This window comes from Hippichthys cyanospilos, chromosome 4, assembly GCF_059441005.1.
Source record: "Hippichthys cyanospilos isolate Australia breed blue-spotted pipefish chromosome 4, RoL_Hcya_1.0, whole genome shotgun sequence".
Classification (NCBI taxonomy): Eukaryota; Metazoa; Chordata; class Actinopteri; order Syngnathiformes; family Syngnathidae; genus Hippichthys; species Hippichthys cyanospilos.
In genome coordinates, this window is record NC_142372.1 from 15,996,753 (window position 1) to 16,016,607 (window position 19,855).

The 19,855-nt window shown below is 36.2% G+C and overlaps 1 protein-coding gene across 5 annotated transcripts in view; it reads right to left on the reverse strand.

The window, feature by feature from the left end:
- pde3b (phosphodiesterase 3B) overlaps positions 1–19,855 on the reverse strand; it is a 37,544-nt gene that overhangs the window by 15,927 nt on the left and 1,762 nt on the right. The gene's annotated exons all lie outside the window — the stretch shown is intronic.

The window sequence follows — 19,855 nt, forward strand, 5'->3', positions numbered from 1 at the left end:
GTCCAGGTCATTAACAAGAGAAGAATTGTAGTTTGTAAAGAACACAAATATATGATTCCTAAGGTTATGTTTTCGAGAGGGCCATTCCTTCCAACAAAATCCATCTTGGATCTTGTGTGTGTGTGTGTGTGTGTATGTATATATATATATATATATATATATATATATATATATATATATATATATATATATATATATATATATATATATATATATATATATATATATATATGCGAGGTCCGTCCCCCGGCAAGGAAAGTCTTGCCCTTAGAAGATTGCGGAGCGGTTCAGTCCATACTCACGAGCAAGGTTAACTATGCACGCGCCTCCTTCGTATTTTTTTATTATCTCCTGCTTGGTTTCAATTGTCATCATCCTCTTACTTCTTCCTTTACCGCCACTTACAATTTTAGAAGCCATGTCTAACAGATAAAGTTTACAAAGTCTTCACAACATTCCTTCCTTCCGTTTTTGACTCATTTTCTCTCCTTCCTTCCATCCCGACCAGCTGTGCCATCAAGCTAGATAAAGGCGTTCGGCCAATAGCATATCGGCATTTCTGTGATTGACGTGACGCCGGCCAATAGCATCTCCGTGAGTGAGACCGTGACTGACACCGTGACTGAGACAGTGACTGTGACATTGTAAGAGCAATATCGTTTTACGTTACCGTGACAAGCTTTAACTACTGATTTTGATGACGTGGCAAAGCGAAAATATATGAACAAATATAATGGCCGGCATGTCAGATTGCTCGTAAAGGCGAATGGTCTGTGCGTAAGTAGGGGACAAAAAACTCCGGACCACGCTCGTAAGTCGAAATGTTCGTGAACCGGGGGCTGACTGTATGTATATATATATATATATATATATATATATATATATATATATATATATATATATATATATATATATATATATATATATAGTATATATACATACACACTAGTGTTTTTTTTGCTTTACTAGGCCAAAGAGCCCTGCCATTCCAACACCTTATTTGTTAAACGATCTGAAAACAGTGCAAGCCATCATTACCACTTATATTGCAACACACATCTAAGTGTAGGCATGGGGGGAATTTTTTTTCAGTGATGTTATGACAACATGACATGATGGTATAAGGTAGATGAGGGGACAGCTCATATGCCAACATGCTTGCTTAACAACAATATAATATCCCTCACATCAAACACATTTGGGTGTAAAAGGACATACAGTACTTGCACTTCCAAGTCATAAGCAAACATCTTAACACCTCATGATGAGCTTGTCTTTCAGACCAAAGAAAGTTCTTGCATTTGTGCAACATAAAAAATGTGTATCACAGACTCAAGCACACAAAAACATAAATATGCTGGCCTTCAAGCTCAAAAGGCAAAAAAGTAGGGGGGGGGGGCTCAACATGAGAGCAGTCATAAATTTCTCTTAACAGGACTCAACAGGAATAAACTTGTGCAAGCTATAAGAGGGCCAGCAAGTGTCACCTGTGTGTCATATTGGAGAGGCTTTAGCGCTGTAGTGTGAGAGGACGGACCTTGCTCGAGCTGATAAAAACATGCTAACTAGAGCGTGTGTGCATGGGAGGGTGGGCCAGAGAAAAGGTATCAATGGCAGGCAGGACATTTGTATGGAAGAGAGTGACCGTGCTGACGTCAGCCTGCAGCGACGTGCGTTGATAATGAGGACTGAGCTCCGGCTGCCAAGACACGCACAGCCACAGGAAGGGGGGGAGAGATATGGAAGAGAACATTGAAAATGACGAAGACGTCTACAGTTTGTGGCTATGTGTTTTTCTGTTCCACAAGTTCCACAAGACTCGGGAGGGAAAGTGGCTAATAAGGCCTAATTTAAACAGCTTATTTTAGGTGTGTACTCACTTTTGTGCCAGCAGTTTTGACATAATGGCTGTGTTAATTTTGAGTCACAGCAAATTTAAACTGTTATATAGCATGCACACCAGGGATCACCAACCATTTTGAAACCCAGAGCTACTTCTTCTCACAATAATTTAGAAATAGCTGTCGTAAATATGTAAATCAAGTGTAATATGTAATGTATATGTCATATATGAATAATCGTTAGTAAAATTCCTAGAAAATCACAATGTTCTATCACTTGTAAACTATTTGCAGAACAGGTCTGCGGGCCACTTATGTGATACTCGGGTGCTACCCAGTGCCCGCAGGCACCATGCTGGTGACCTCAGCTGTGCACTGACTAGTTTGCATTTTTTCAGTGTCAAGGAAAACATATTTTGGGTTATATTTCTTTTTTTTTAAATGTGTGCAGTGTACTCATGAGAATAATTGTAGCTGGAACTTGTCATAATGAGTCATGTCATGAAGCACAGTGCTTGCTGATCAATGGCGTGATCAAAGGAGGAAGTACAGTACATGGTCTAAAGAGCTTAAATGTACACATTATTCCTCATATGTATTTATTTACATTACTGACATGTACTCTGACACCCACAAAAAATTTAAATTGTAAATTATGTTCAATTATATAAAGTGACACCCTCAGGTTGAACTCAATTTACTCTGATATTTTGGTTCAGTCTGTTCGGGTTTAAAAAAACAAACAAACAAAAAACAGGAGTATAAAGGCAAGTCCCCAACCGGGACCATCATTGAACTTTTAGAATGAAGACATGCCATGTTTTATGAAATATTTTAACATGTTCAACAGCCGCATAAATGCACAATTAGTATATTAAAACAAAGTCAAAAAATAAAAAAAAAGCTTTACTTCAAACAACAACAAATGGGGAGTCCATCATAAAAGTTGCACTGTAGATGGCGGACACTGATCTCATCTTGTTAATCTCATACAATTTAAATTAACCACTAAAATACTCAGTTAAGGAAAGACAACCTGTCAACACCACAGAGGTGCAATATGACAAAAATGTTTATCCAAAATATGTATGTAAAAACTTTTTTCTTTACCTTTAATTTGACACTGTCTTGTTTTTAAATAGAGTGAAGAGTATTTTATTATATTTTAATCACATTTATTGGTTAATTGACCAAATAATCAAGACGATTTAAATAAAATAACTGTTAGTTACAGCCCTAAAAATGTGTTAAAAGTAAAAAGCATTCAAAGCACTCTCCAAGCAGCTGTCTGGGACATGTGACGCCAATGAATGTTCATTAGCCCCCAAACAGGAAACAAGAACAGGAAGTGTATTATTTTTCCAGTCATAGAGCCCTGGAAATGAACCCTGGACTCAATCTGCTGTTCCCCTCTTGGTACAATCATTGTTTTTTGTGGATTATCAATATCCTATTCCAATGACTGCATGTCATGAGGTAAAAGATATTCATTGGGTTGCACAAGAATGTTGGGAAGACATCTTGTCATCCGTTGTTCCATTCCTCTACAATTCCAGTGTAATCAACCGGCAATGGATATGACATGACAGCTTGTACAAATCAGAAATTTACTGCGCACCCTGTGGCCAGTCATCTGAGTGTCATCAGGTCAATATGGCATGTCTGTAAAAATTCGCTGAGCGAACGAAAAGATGACGAGGCAAAATGTCATCCTCCTTACTTTTCTTACTCCACTTTCAGAAGCTAGCCAGTCAAATTTTACAGTGCGCTTGATTGCTACTCGTATTAGACAGAATGAACCCGATATTTTAAGGTGAACAGTTGATAAAAATCAGTGTGCAAATAATTACCACCAGTAGGAAAAAAAGTTTGTAGTTCAATTATTATCTTGTTCTAAAATCTAAGTCTTTGTATGTCATGCAATGTCCTAGCCCACAGAAAATTATACTGCCTGTAATACTTCTTCTAAGACAGAGGTTTTGCTTTCTTGCCTGAAGTATAGGAAAAACCCGGTTGAGTGTTGCATTTGACCAACTAAAGATAAGAACCTGCATATCTCCCCCGGTTTTATTCATTTAAAAGCATGCCAAGCCACTCGGCGGCAATAGTGTCGACAAATTCCGTCAAATCAAAAAGAACTCTTAATGTCATTGGCATTGCCGTATTTAGCAGGAAAAAGAGTGGAGTGATGATGTAAATCTCCGGTTTATGATTGCTACACACAAACGCGAATCCGGAGAATTTGTCAAATCTCCACTTTGGCCAGAGTTTTTCAGATTTTAAGTTTTAATCCGCCAAAAAATCCGGGCATGTAATACAGATAGGGCAAAGCGGAGACATTTACCACCCGTGTGCAAGGACCTGGACTACTCAGCACACAGACGATGCCTTAAAAAAAAGTGACTTGCAGTAATCTTCCTCAGCTCTATGCCACAATTGGCAGTGGTTGATTGTTATGCCGTTTCTACAAGACCGTTTTATACTTAGGAATTATTTTATATTCTGGATCCTGCTATCTTTCCTTCAGTGCTTATATGAACCTTTAAAACCATGTAATGTACTGAAATGAGACACCACACATCCAAGAGGAAATTCCCACTGCCCTTGGTTTCGGGCCTGTGTTTTATCACGATCTGCAACTTTCCTGCCTCTGCTGTTGCTCCCTAGGGCTCGTATAAGTAAAGCAACACAATGAAGTATAGGCAAAATTTTATGTATTTCACGTATTTGGTTTCCTGGAATCTTTAACAAACAGTACATGCTGTCTGGATATAAGTTTAAAAACTCATGACAAAAAAGATTGAGATGCTGCTTGAGGAGTTCACATCTGACAAGAGAGAGAGAGACAGAAACAGAGAGAACGAGAGAGAAACCCTAGTCTAAAACTAGAAAAATGGAATGAATGTAACAAATATATATATATATATATATATATATATATATATATATATATATATATATATATATATATATATATATATATATATATATATATATATATTTTTTTTTTTTTTTTTTTTAATACATTTAAAATGAAAATGTCTTTTATTATAATTAGGATAATGATGTCAGGGAATGTTAGGCCAGCAGAGAAGGCCTTGCTGGCCCTGGGGACCCACCACTGATATATACATAAAAATATTCTTCATATTTTCAAGTTCATTCCAAATCTTAACTGATCTACACTATCAAGTGAAACTTGAAAAAAGATACATTCTGTCGCCTGGCAGAACGGATGGTGCTGACTAATATGACTCTTCAGAATTCAATCTGAATGCAGTATTATAAAATGCAGTTGTTTCCCAGCTGCTGAAATAACAGATTAAATCGTCTAATGTTGCATGGAGAAAGGTTGCTCAATGTCAAAATTCAGGCATCTTTTACAAAAGGATTTTGCACATACTCAATGTTTGTACTGAAAATAATTTGGAATATGTGGAGATTGTCAAGAGTGCTATTAACTTTTAAAACTTTGCTGACTCATCATAAACAGAAATGCAAAATTGCCAAGGACAGAGCAATACGACAAGATGCATTCAAAACCTTAGAAACATATTAAAATCCTTTCCAAAAGTTTCAGTTCAGCATTGACTCTCGCTCGCCAGACACAGCAGAGCTCAAAAGAACAACAAGCACAACACACAGGCTGACATAAATGCCACAATCTGACTAAGGTCAGCCTTTAGACGTCAGTGATGAACTTTTTACCACAATGGTATGTTTCATGTTCAAACCACCCATAACTTTTTGCAGGCTACATCAAAAGTCCGCAGGCGGGCTATCGGTGTTGCCAAAACAGGCCTTGTACACTACTTGCAGGATTACTCCAAGCATAAATACACTGCAACGATGCAGTTGAGTGAGATACAAGCATTCGTCTTGGTATCTGTTTATCTTCACTGCTAATTGAATTGAGAGCTGTCTAGAAAGCTACAAAATTGAAACGAAATGGAAGAATGTAACCACACAAACAGTTTGAGGATAGCAGAGGATTTATTTGGACCAGCTGTGCCTATTACATTTACAATGAAACCTATACATTCAAATCAAAGGCAAACTGCGCCAATAAACATTCTGTTTTGTTGAGTTAACATGCACAAGCTCATATAACTCTCTGTACCTATATTTAGATGCTGACAGTTTTATCTGCTTATATTTTTCTGCCACACTGTCCAAACCCATGATTGGGATGCAAGACGCAGGTGCAACTTCTGCAGAATACTTCCAATTGTTTAAGAAAAGTGCCATTTTTACATGACTTGCAAAGCGGTGCACCTAACACTTGATAGATGAAACTTTTCTGCTTCTTTTCATCGCACTAAACTAGTCGTTCATAAACTTTGTGCTTATTATAGTATGTGCTTCCAAGTCGAATGATTCCTCCTCTGTGAGCTGCTTTTTAGCTGCAGTTTGTTGCTGACGCAGTCTTGTTCCCCTCGCACAGGTTGACAAGTTACATACTCTGTCTAGCGCCTCTGATTTAGTTGCTGAAATAACTTTAACGTTTGTTCAAAACAAACGTTGCCACAATAACTGTCGCATGCCTGTTGGCAGAAACCCAAATGACTCCCAAAGCACAACAACTCCTGTCTTTTAGAAAAAAACTGTTCACTTTATTTAGCCATAGCCATGTTTCCTAAGCCTTCTGTTTGACGTGAGTGCGAAGTATACAAGAGGAATGCGGAATTTACAGAAGCTCATGAGGGCCAAACACGCCGCAGCAAACATAAAAGGAAAATATCGCTTTTATATTTTTTTTAAATCGTCCATAATAAAAAAAAACTTGATATAATCAATAAATCGATGTATTGCCCAGGACTATTAGACGCCTTAAGGTGATGTCAGCTATGGTTGTGGAAAAAAAAAGTTCCAAATGCAGTACACAGGTCTTCCTTACATAACCATAAATGAAAACACACTATCACGCAAAACCCAACATTGTCAAACGTCCGAACAAACAAGGATTTTTTTTTTTTTTTTAAAGGGTAGATCACATCTTTCTGTTCAAAGTTTATTCTTCCACATGAGGCCATTTGGACCTCTGTGTTTGGGAGGAATCAGTGCAACAGGAAGGTTATACCTGATATGGACATGAGACTGAGATCAGGGACTCAAAGCCTTGTAAGGGAATATCTGGTTTTATCATGGAATCAGTGCAAGCTCCTCTCATAAACACAACTCCTGAGCCCTGGAGCTCTGGCCAATAACAAGCAAGCGAACACAAATGCCATCCATCAGAGGCGAGTCATGAGAGGAGGAGTTAACAGGGAAGTGGATGCAAGAGCGATAGGGTGAAAGAGATAGAAAGAGGGTGTGAGAGGAAAGACTGCAACAGTGGTTCGGTAAATCATTTACAAGCAAGTGAATGAAGCAGCATTTGATTTCTCATGAATGTAATGAACTTCAATTCCAGACTGTGGCATACAAGTAGAAAGTAAAATTAAGTGCAGACTTGTATCTCATGGTTTAGTCTGACTACATTATTAAGTGATTTCAGCAAACATCTTAGTAAATCGGTTCATGTGCTCCATAGCAACAAAGGCCACATTTCGGGGAGTCCCTTCCTTCTTTCCCAATCAAAGTGAGTGACACTGAGTTGGCTTGCAGAGGTAAAGGTCAGAAATGCTCCCACTTCATGCAGTGTAGTGATCCTAATTCTAGTGATCCTGACTGCTGCTTGTGCAAAGTAAAGACACGAGGCTATCTAATCCAAGGCTGGATTAGATAGTACTGGACAACCCATTTCAGAGAAATTTGAGGGCAATTTTTCAAGTTTCATTTAAAAAAAAAATGGGAGAAAGTGGAAAATCGCGCTCACAATATTAAATACATCTAATAATGTATACTGTAGTACAACAGAACAGTCTAACTACTGACACTGAAACTAATAATTATTTTAATCATAAATTAATCTGTTGAATATTTTATTGATTAATCAATGAATTATAATTCCATACCTTTGTTTGAACACAAGTCATTTGTTTTTCAAATTGACAGAGCAAAAAATGCACTTTAGATGTTTTTTTTTTTTTTCTTCTCATATTTGTTTACTGGTTTGTTTGGTTATTTTAAAACATTGAACAGTGAATTATTTTGATTCACCACAATTAGTCAGTCTGTTTGATGATTAAATAAGTGAGAATATTATCGAAACGCTGAAAATGTGAGGATTTGGCCCATTGTGGGTTCTAAATGATTCATTGTCAGAAGTGATAATGAGTGGTTGCCAATTTATCATTACACCTCTAATATAAAGGTTTAAAAAAATGCTTAGATTTGCATCATCCAAGTGATATTGCTTCCAATAGCAATATACAATAGTGTGTTTGCACATTTGCAGGGGTGTCGCGTTAAACTGAACTACTTTATACTGAAGGCTGCTCCTAGTATATACAGCATGTAACATTATTTAAGTGTATAAGAGAGACAAACTATTAAAAACACATCTCACGTATTCATGACGCTGTGCAGGACCGCTGAGGTTTTGAGCTTCACACTGCCTTCGATAAATCATTGTCAGAGCTCAACAACAAAAGTGACAAGAGTGTAGGTCAAGACAAAACACAGGAAGCACTTAGATTTAGCATGGCCTGCAAGAGCTGAGTCGGTGTACTGGCACGTCACCCTACTGTCAGATGAGTCATACAAACAGACCCTGAGGTAGGTTTATTAAACAGAGTCAAGAGCAAAGGTACCTTACATACCCAATTTACTGCCAGTTGCTACTTTGTCAATGAACTGCTCAGTTGTCTCACAGGAGTGAAGTGAATTTTTGTGAGGTACACTGGTGTTTTTTTTTCTTACAATATTCCAACAACTTGTGTTAGTTACTTCACATACGGCAGCAATTATTGCTGAGCTTTTGTACAATGAAGCATCTTGTTTGTAAGTGACCATGCAAGTAATGTTACATATCTTTGACCCATGTGCATGCCAAGCCAGGTTATAGAGGCAGTAGCTCAGTGCCCATGGCCAAATACTTAGTGTCACACAGACTGCTGCTCATATGTGACATTGAGCCCATAATTTATCCACTTAATCCTTGCATACAAGTTTAGCACCAATAAGGGTTTAGGACACTAAAAGCAAGACAATCATTTATAGGTGAAAGTCAACCTAAAAATTCTTATCTGAAAAACATATTTGGAGATGCAATGATTGATTAATCATCAACAAAATCATTTGTGAAATGAATTGATAACCATTTCTGATAATTGATTAATCATTTTGAGACCTAGTTCAATTTAAAAACTGTATATATATATATATATGTTGTTGAGCTCTGACATATACATATATATATATACATATATATATACATATATATATGTATATATATGTATGTATGTATATACATATATATATATGTATATATATATATATATATATATATATATACATATATATATATATATATATATATATATATATAGCCAATAGATAATGTTGTCTGTTAATCAAGAAATCATATAGACTAAGATTGAATTACAACCCTTATATACATATATATATATATATATATATATATATATATATATATATATATATATATAAGGGTTGTAATTCAATCTTAGTCTATATGATTTCTTGATATATATATATATATATATATATATATATATATATATATATATATATATATAAGGGTTGTAATTCAATCTTAGTCTATATGATTTCTTGATTAACAGACAAAATTATCTATTGGCTGATTATTATATAAAAACAATTATTTTTAGCCAAAAATTATTGATTGTTTTGCTCAGGTCATGTTATAAAAACGTAGATGATTAACTGAACTGTATCAGGTTCAATTTTTTATGTAAATATTCCTGTTTTAAGTATTATGTTAGAGCAACGACTTTCTAATTGCAGCATTTTTCTTCTAAAAGTAAAATTGTCTGAGTCAAATCCTTCACTGAATCAAAAATGAATTGTGAATTGAATCAAAATAGTTTTTGAAAATCTGAACCGATATCCAGCTTTAGTTTTGACCCATACCACCCATAATCAGTCAGAAGGGAGTGTGATATTTGGTAGGGCAAATCAACAATACAGGTGAACAATTGCAGGTAGCTGGAGGTAAATTCGGTCAGACGTGGAGATAACTTTTCTAAGACTTTCCTTCACTACACACAAACGTAAACTCTTTCAGATTACGTGCAGAGGCAATGTGTGCATATACTGTATATGTGTAGAGGGGGCATTTGAGGTTCTGTGTGTAGTTGTGCACTGGGGGAGGGGAGCCTGAGCCAAGACAGTGACAGACTAAATAAAAAGAAAAGGGGGCGGGGAAAAGCATGTTTTTTCATTACATATTTTTTTAAACTATATTTTTACACATTCCTTCGTTTGAAATATTGCAGTTATGGGAAATGCAGTTTGAAACTTGTGGTTTTTATAGCACTGACTAACACCGCTTCACAGTTTTTGCCCTTTTCGGTGAGTTCTGCCCTCAGCTGCTAAACACACACAAGCCCTCCTCTGTAGCTGCGGCTGACGTCAACCGTCACTAAGCAACAGCCTTTTGGTGTAAAAGCAGCGGCACTGACACTGTTTTCAAAAGAGGCACAGAAAGAGAAAAACAGAAAAGAAAATTCTGAGAAAATGAGAAACAGAGCGAGAGGGGATAAAAGAAAGAAACGACAGAGGGGTGAAACTGCTCTTTGTAAGAGTTTGGAATATGAGCCAAAATGACAGGAATTATTATTTTTAATGTGTAAAATGACAATAATTTGTCTTCTCTTTTCCTTGAAATGATCAGAAGAAACCCAGTGTCTTATATCAGTTTAGATCATCTGGAGACTATTAACAGGCTGTAAATTGAAGAAAAAAATAACATTTACTACATTCTTCCATTCAAGCATCGACTCCCGCTGTCACTTAAATATTCTCTTTCCTTTGTTTTTCCCTGTCACTGGGTTGAGCAAACAGTCAGCACATGCAAGGTTCAATAACCTCTCTCTGAACCTATAAGCCAAGCCACCGGAACAGTTTCCATTGTAGGGAACATCTTTCTGCTTTTACAAGCTTCCTTTAATGCCTGCTTGAGCTGCTCTGGGAACACAACGTCTTCACTTACCTGTCATTTGATTTTAAAATAGCGGCAACAAACTCTTAAGAACAGACAAAAAAAACAGAAAGAAAGAAAGAAGAAAAAAAACTTGGATGTTGATAGAGCCGCATGCCTCTCTCCCGATCGACAGTTTGTGACTCAACAAAGCACTAACTGAAACAAGTCAGGCTTTTAGACATCATTAAAACAAGAAATAAGTAAAAATAATAAAGCTGATACAGTAGATGAGATCAAGATATTGAATTGAGGACACCCATTGGCATGGTAGCGTGACGCTATAACAGCTTGAAATAAAGAGCAATTGATAAATGGTTTTAATGACTATAATGAAGTAACAACATTAACGCCTCTATGAATATACCGTGAATGTGGTTCTGACCGCACCTGCTCAGACACAAGGGTCATTAGGGCCGCCCTCTGCTAGACCTATCATGAAAACTAAAGAGCTGCAAGCTAATTGCTGGTGATCATGACGCAAACAGTTACCAGGGCAACATGAGTTTTGGAGTACTAGCTCCAGCATTTCCTCATCTGTTTGCACTCACACCAGCGGGCTGACAATGCAGTTGCTGCATCCTGTTTCACTCCAAACACGCCATCTCACGACTCTTAACCTTTTCAAATGACACCCATGCAATGTCATCAAAGCGAGATGAAATGTCCACTGCCAATCTTTGGGAAAGTTTGAAATACATACACTCATTAAAAGAAGGCATAAGTCACAAATGCTGATTCTGCTTTTGGTGTATCATACACAAAATGTTCTCCGGGTTGCAACAGTACCTGTGTCACTGTCTGCCAAGAATTGCTTAGCAATTGAATCAGGACATCTGGGTCTGCAGAGTACAATTGTTACACAAGCCTCGTAACACTGCAGCTCACAGACTTCTTTGATTGCGTTTAAAACAAATATGCTAGTGATAATCATATGTTTGACAAGATACTTTTTATATATATATGTAGTACCAGTAAAAGATTTAGAAAAAACTTTCAAATTGAAATGGGCTCATTAAAAGCTCAAGAATTAAAGGACATTAAGCCTTGGAGCCTTGGCTTCAAGTCTTGAAAATGCACAGCTGTGAACTGAAAGCCACTCCAGGTCACAAAAGAATCAAGATTCAAGAGTTTTATTGTCATATGCATAGTAATACCACACAAAGAGATTTTATTCTGTTCACTTCCCTGAGCAGACCACTCCCATAATCGAGCAAATAATAAAGTGGGCAAAAAAAAAACTAGAGCAATAAGGGCAGTAGTAATGAACCACAAATAAATGAATAGACTTACATTCTGAGCATATTACGGGGTAGATTGATTGAAGAAACTGTCTATGTATGAGGAAGATGTCATCCACGTTATAATGTGTGCAAAGATGTTTGTTATCTGGGCAGGTGGTGTCTAATATGAAGAATCTAATGTAAATTTTAAAACATACTCTGTTTAGACTAAAAAACATTTTGTTTGCCAAACAAGTCTGTCAATACTCATTCAGAATGTTTATGACAAGTACTAATCTACAATTGCTAAATAATGGGAAAAAAAAAACATTTAACTGCACAGTGTTTATAAATTTGTGACTGGAACTGTATGTATACAGTGGAACCGAAATTTCATGCTTAAGCAATGCAGTAAGATTGAAACAGAACATTTACAAAGAAAAAGTACAAAAACAAAAGCAATATTTATGAACATAAATAATTAATCTAATCAAGACACCCAAAAACATTTAAATTCCTTTTTTTTTATAGAGAATAACTATTGTTTTAAAGTTAAGTTGTTTTAAAGCTGAAAAAAAATGACCATTGAGAAGGACAATTGAACAATTAACATCACTTTTACCTTTAACATTTTGATTGCGAATGAAATCCACTGTGTATGACCTTGTTGGCATATTTAACAGCCACTCTCCACCACACAAAATTTTCAAAGTGCTTCAGATAAACATGCAGGGCCAATATGTGTCGCGGAGCAACTTTATGCTGCCTTACCAGTGGCGTCTTTTTCAGGGGTATCAGTCCCTATTAAGACATTACAATGCCAAAACACATTTATTGTTTGAGACAAGAACAAGACTTTGACATAAAAGAGTAACACACCTGCCACAATCCAGACCTGTCTCCAATATATTGAAGACATAGTTAACCGTTGTTAATATTGTAAAAAGTATACATATACACATATACAGTGTATGATCTACAATCAGATCTTTTATATTTTACACTAATTACTTTCAGTTCCAATTTGACAATGGTGACTGAGAAGCTACATAACTAGCACAAAAGCAGCTTATCTTACACCCCATAAAAGGCATTGAGCATTATTTAAACCTTCATTCTAAATAAACTGCAGGCACACGCTATATTCTTCAGGATGATTAATGCTACTTGGCATTGTTTTTTTGGTCTTCTTCATAATCAGCGGCTGGCACGTCATCCAATTGTGACGTCAACGTTATATCATTCCACATGACTTTACAGCAAGCGGACATGTCAGCTGGGAGCTGCTCTGTATTTTCATCGCTGTCCCTCCTTCTGGCGTTTTCCTCCACAGTCTACCCGAGCTTACTTCTTGACGAGAAAGGGACATAGTTAAGTGCATTATTTACCCTCACCTGCCCTCTTGTACACAAAAAAAGAAAAACACTGCATTGAAAGTGGGGCCATTGACATCTTAGCCGTGCTTTTTAGAGACAGTGCCACTTTATTTTCATTACAATTCTGCAATTATTTCTTTATGCTATGATTTTACAGAAAGATCATGAAAGACATATTCAAGTTTTTGTCATTTGTTGTATATTAGTGTCTTTTTATTTTACAACTGGTTTTACACATTTTAATTTTTCATTTTTGCCATTGTTGATATCCGAATAACCAATGATCTGCGGCAAATACAGCTCAGCACTAATGTAATAAATTAATAGCGCCTCTTTTGCAGTGATATCATCAAACGATGTCTAGTAATATCACAGTTTAGTAAATACCATACGGATGAAAAAACATGTCTGGCCTGTCACTCAAGTCTGTGGATTCGTCCAACTGCAGTGAGAGACAGACTTTGACTCACACAGCTTACTTAGGCTTGTAATACTCTTTGCTTTGCTTTTCAGGCAGAAAAGAGTAAAATGACCAATGAAGGATAGACAATTACTGGGTATTTACTATGGGACAGGATGTTTTTTCAGCTTGTTGGCTGTACAGACATACTGTACAGAAGAATGCGCTGCCTGTCAAGCCACCACCTCATAGTAACACAACCAAACATTGTGAGAAAGCAGGTCAATGCAACAAACTTTACCGATCGACCATGATCATTTTGGACCCACTGATGATATTGCAAAAGCTCTTCGTTCTCATACACTTAACTGTACAAGTGTGTATGTGTATATATATATATATATATATATGTATGTATATATATATATATATATTTATATATACACATATACACATATATATATTATACATATAATATATATGTATGTATTATGTATATATATGTATGTATATATATATATATATATATATATATATATATATATATAAGTATGTATATGTATGTATATATATATATTTATATATACTCATATACACATATATATATTATACATATAATATATATATGTATATATATATATTTATATATACACATATACACATATATATATTATACATATAATATATATATATATATATATATATATATATATATATATATATATATATATATATATATAATGTACACACACACACGCACGCACACACACACACACACACACACACACACACACGCTGTGTTGTGGGGATGTTGATGGTAATTAAAACTGTTTAGGATTCAGTTTGGGTATAATGTCATAAGTCATATTGTTCACACATATATACTGTTTATATACTCATATATTTGCACTGTTGCCTAACTTTAGCAACAACTGATTGTCTTGAGTGTCTTGAGTGTTAGTCTTAGTGTATGTGCTCTCCAGGTCATTCACCACAATAAAAATGACAAGAATGTACAGTACCAGATAAGCTTCTTGTAAATCTTCTTGTACAGCACTGCAACAAACTGTTCCCTTGCAGATCCAGAAGTAATTGGCATCAGATCAGACAACGGAAAAGCACTACTTTCCTCTAGCAAGAGCAACTGCATGCACGGGTTGTCTTGATCAAGCCCCTTGGCTTTGATGATGCTACAAGATGGTCCCATAGTAATAGTTTTCAAGGCTGTTTGGAATCACTACACAGTATGTAGAAAGTGGAGAGTGACTAGCAAGGCTTTCTCTCTAAGTCAAGTTTAAGGCTGGCGCTTACTGTACATGATGAACACATGATAAATAATAACCCATGCATTTCAAACTTTGGTAAATCGATAACCTCTTTCTGAAATATTCAATATTCAATAAAATATTCAAAATGCAAGTAAAAAAATGTTCCACTGACTCAAGACAAGCCATGGATTACCACTTGTACAGTTAAGTCTATGAGGACGAAGAGCTTTTGCAATATCATCAGTGGGTCCTAAGTGACTTGTTGGAACTGTATATGTCTATCATAAAACAGTCAGTGTTAGGATAGAATGACTGAGCTGATGAACAAACATGCAGAGAGATAGGCAGCTAAGTCAATACGTTGATAACTTAATAATTTCACACACGTCAGTGGATATCCTGCCAAGTGTTCAGTTTCAGTCAAAGTAAGTCAAATTAAGTTATATTTCTGGGTTACTGGCAAAAAAAAAAAAATCATGTTTCACTGTTCATCTTATATAATAAAAACAACTGGCATTGTATTGTATTAAAACATATTTAAAATCAATAAGAAATTGTAAAGCATAATTATTTTGAATTGATACAACAATGCACATTGTGTTGTACAGTATGTCTTTTAGTAATTTTTCACATATGACAAAGAATGTATGTCTACATATTTTGATTATAAAGTTTGTCTACCTGTGCTTCTGCATTATTAACACTAATTATTCGCCTGATAACAGCGTTTTGTATTGTGTATTAGTGTTAAAATGACAGTTCTTTGTTGTGATGTTTTGACATTGCTGCCACATCTAGTGCTCGTATCATACTTTCGTCTGCAAATCAAAGCAGAGATCTATCTACACTTGCTGTATACAACAATAATGAAAAGTGTTCTGAGACATTCACCTACTAACTACACCCACACTTAATCAATTTTCAAATGTGTTCTGCATTTTAATCTCATCTCCACCTGTTGAGTTTTGAGGTTGCGCTCTTGCAGGGTAGTGACGCACTTTGGGTGACAAAATCTGCACGCAGACAGCTGCACACGTAATCCAAACAGCTTCTGTGGTAGTTCTCGCCCCATTAGGTGAACTCTCACAGACAGGTGCACACACTTAAAAGGTGAAAACTATACAAGCCACATATAGGACATCTGGTTAAGACATGAGAGCACTTTGTCCAACATGGTCCATTCATGTGCAGCACTCTCAAACACCCACAGTTGCAACCAACATAAAGAAACTAATTACAAAGTGTTAAATGGTAACTGCCATATTTTGACTAAATTGTAATAAAACATGAAAAAAAAAACTTTGGATGCCACATTGTAGGGTTTTTTTTGTAAACAAATACAGTAGTACACAGGGTTACTGATTTATTTATTAAAAAAAACATTTAACATCTTTATTCAACTATTAATGTATTCATTTTTGTTTACAGTTATTAGGTAGTGCCGTTCTGTAATCTCGCTACATGGGGGTGTTCAAAAAAATCTCAAGAGCATTCTTTATCAAATTTGTACCCCCTCAAAAAAATGTTGCAAGTATCAACACCTATAAAACAAATCTCATTACCGCTCACCAACTGCTGAAAGGCCTTGCAACTCAATTCGATTGCAATAGCCTCCAACACAATGATGAGCAAAACAAATACGGGAAACCAGTGACACAGTCTGGACATTTTTTTTTTTTTTAAAGTTCTGTTATCACTTGGAACACAGCACCGAGGAAATAAAAACAATGCGTGCGAGATGACAGCTTGGCATCCAGTAAAGAACTGCGCGGTTTGTATATGGGCTATAAATGAACCGATGCCGATGTGGATTTACTACTTCTTGTTAAAGTGCTGCGCACTCAGAAAATTGTTCTTAAAAAAAGACTCTACGTGTCCTTAGTTTAATTGGTTTATTTATCACCACGCTCCTATTATTCACGGCAAAGACGCAGATATTGGTGACGTCAGAGGCGAATGGTTGTTTCTGATAGGACAGAATTTGGCGACACTACTGCCGCCTTTAAATAAACAAATAGCAATGACATGAGGGGGACAAGGGGGAGACTATGCCGGTTTAAATAAACTGGTTACATGTAGACAAGGGGTATGGGTAAAAATTGGTAGAATTTGTTCCTAAATTATTATAAAAAACTTTGGCTTGAATTCCCTTTTAAGAAGATCAATGGCAGTGATGGTGTGACGTTCATGGTACTCAGAATGTAATCATTCAAATTTACTTTTGCATGAAAATCTATGTCCAAAAATAAAATAAAAAAACCTCACATATGTGTATGTATATGTATATTTTATATATAAAAGCATAAGTTTGAGTGGCCATAGCCTGAACCAGTCAAGTCAGATACAGTTGCTGTGTCACCTCCCATGCCGCTAACAGCCCAGAGGCATATTTCCATGCTATCTTGGGATTGTCATGATATGCCATGGCATACTAACCAGATTAAATGCCTTAACTAATTGCTTATTTTCATGTATTCTCAGCCACCGTGTCTCTTGGCATTCACACTCAATGCCAGTGGTGGGAAATAATAAAGTACAATTTGTTGCTGCACTTAAGTAGATTTTCAAGATTATTATTTCTCAATTTTTTACACTTTTGTACATTTACAGCCTGCATTTGAAGATTTGAGATGTGTACTTTTCACTCATTGCTTTGTCGAAACAGGCTTTTCAAAATATAAACGTCCAAAGATGACATGACAAGGTTAAAACAAAACAAAAAAAAAGGACAGTAAGTAGAAACAGTCAACATCTTAAGTACCATTTTACCATGAGTGGGCGATCAGATGCAGCAAGGCCTTCTCTGCTGGCCTAACATAACTTGACATCATTATCATATCTACAAAAGTAAATTTCATTTATTTATTTTTCCTAAATATACATTATTATACTTGTTCTGTTCTCTTCATGTCATATTATATCCATTTGGTTACGCTTCTTCCAGTGTTGCAGTTTTAGGTTACAGTGTTTATCCATTCAGAATTCAGCTAACTTGTGTTTCCACGCTGTATGAAATACGCTCAAGGCCTTCCCAATCAACTGTGAGAACGGGCACATAAAGTTAATTGACAGTTGCAATAGTCAATCAGATCACGAGGTGGTGACAGTGAAGCCAGCAGGAAAGCCTCACGTTGAACGTGCATGTAGGGTCTCAGGGATTGGGTATTTGTACACGATTAAGGTGATGCAACGAAGTCGTACATGTGCTTCTGAGGGGTATCTATTCAAGTTAGACGGACAGACTTCCACTGTATTTTACCATTACAAATATAAGGTAATTCTTTAACAGTCGTTTTTTTTTTTGTTTTTTTTTAACGCAAGCAAAAGCACAAGCATAGGGTGATTGGGACATTCCTGAAGGTGAGGACAATACAGGCACTAAATTTTTGAAAAGTTATTTGCTTTTCAACATATGCTACACATTAACGGAAAACTGGCAATAAACTAACATCATTTGATTTGACTTGCACATCCATTAACTTCTTGTTTTTTAAATTGTTGTCATGATTCTGTTTTTGTTGTTTTGATTGTTTGACTGTTTCATGTCTTGTGTGCTTTGGTCCTCATGAGGTTTTAGTGTGCACCTGTTCTCATCATCCTTGAGCTCGTACCAATAACTTGTGTCTTGTGCAGCTGTTTCTTGTTGTCTCATCAACTAACTTGTATTTTGTTCTTTATCTTCTTTTCAGTCTTTGTTGGCTTTGTGTTTCAATTCGTGATCTGTTAGTGACTCTGTTCTGGTTTTTTTGGTTTGCAAATTTGTGTTTAATTTTTGGGACTCTAAGAACATTAGTATTTGTGATTCCATAAGCCATGTTTTCCTAAAAAGCCGGCTACGTACATGTCAAATCAAGCCCTTTGAGTCATCCGACCACCAGGGGGCAAATGCAAGGTTAAGACTTCATTAAGCTTAAGAAATAGCAAGTGAGTAAATCCTGCAAGGGTGGCAGCTTGGTTTATTCTTGGCTCGTCCGTGAGTTCTGAGTGGCTCCACGCGTCAATATTACGTAATTTCGGCAACCACGCCCCTTCGCACAGTGTCAGTAAGGGATAGATTTTCCTCAATGCAAACCTTATGGAATTTCTTTACCACGCGGTAGCACCAGGAAGGAAACATGGCGGACAAACTTTTCCTTATCGAAGTTTGCCAGTATAAACACCTTTATGATTGACTAAATACCATAAACAACTCCTGGAGAGCACGCACACTGGGGAGAGATGAGAAGTCTGTTCAAAAAAAAAAAAAAAAAAAGCTCGTAAGATTTTCGATCGTTTGAATATATTGGATTCTCTACCTCTGTTATACAGTACTGTTGCTTGTATGTTGTAGACTCCATTTACCGCAACCTATAGTACTTAAAAATATCGTCTGACTGCGGGGGAGAGCCGCGCAGAGTTTCAAGTGCTGCAAAACGCATGCCGGCAAGATTCAGCGCATCTTGAATTTGTTTTGATTATTATTTACTTTATTCATTTTAGTTTTTTACTTCTTTTTTTTTAAATATCACGCATTGAAGCCTTGTTTATATTCTGCTTGTTTAAAAAAAAGCGCAAATGCGATGAATAATCATGCTGAATAATCGTGATTTCAATATTGACAAAAACAATTGTGATTGCGTGGACATAATCATGCAGCCGGAGATGCAACACTGTTAAAGATACGAAGGCAACTTAAAAACA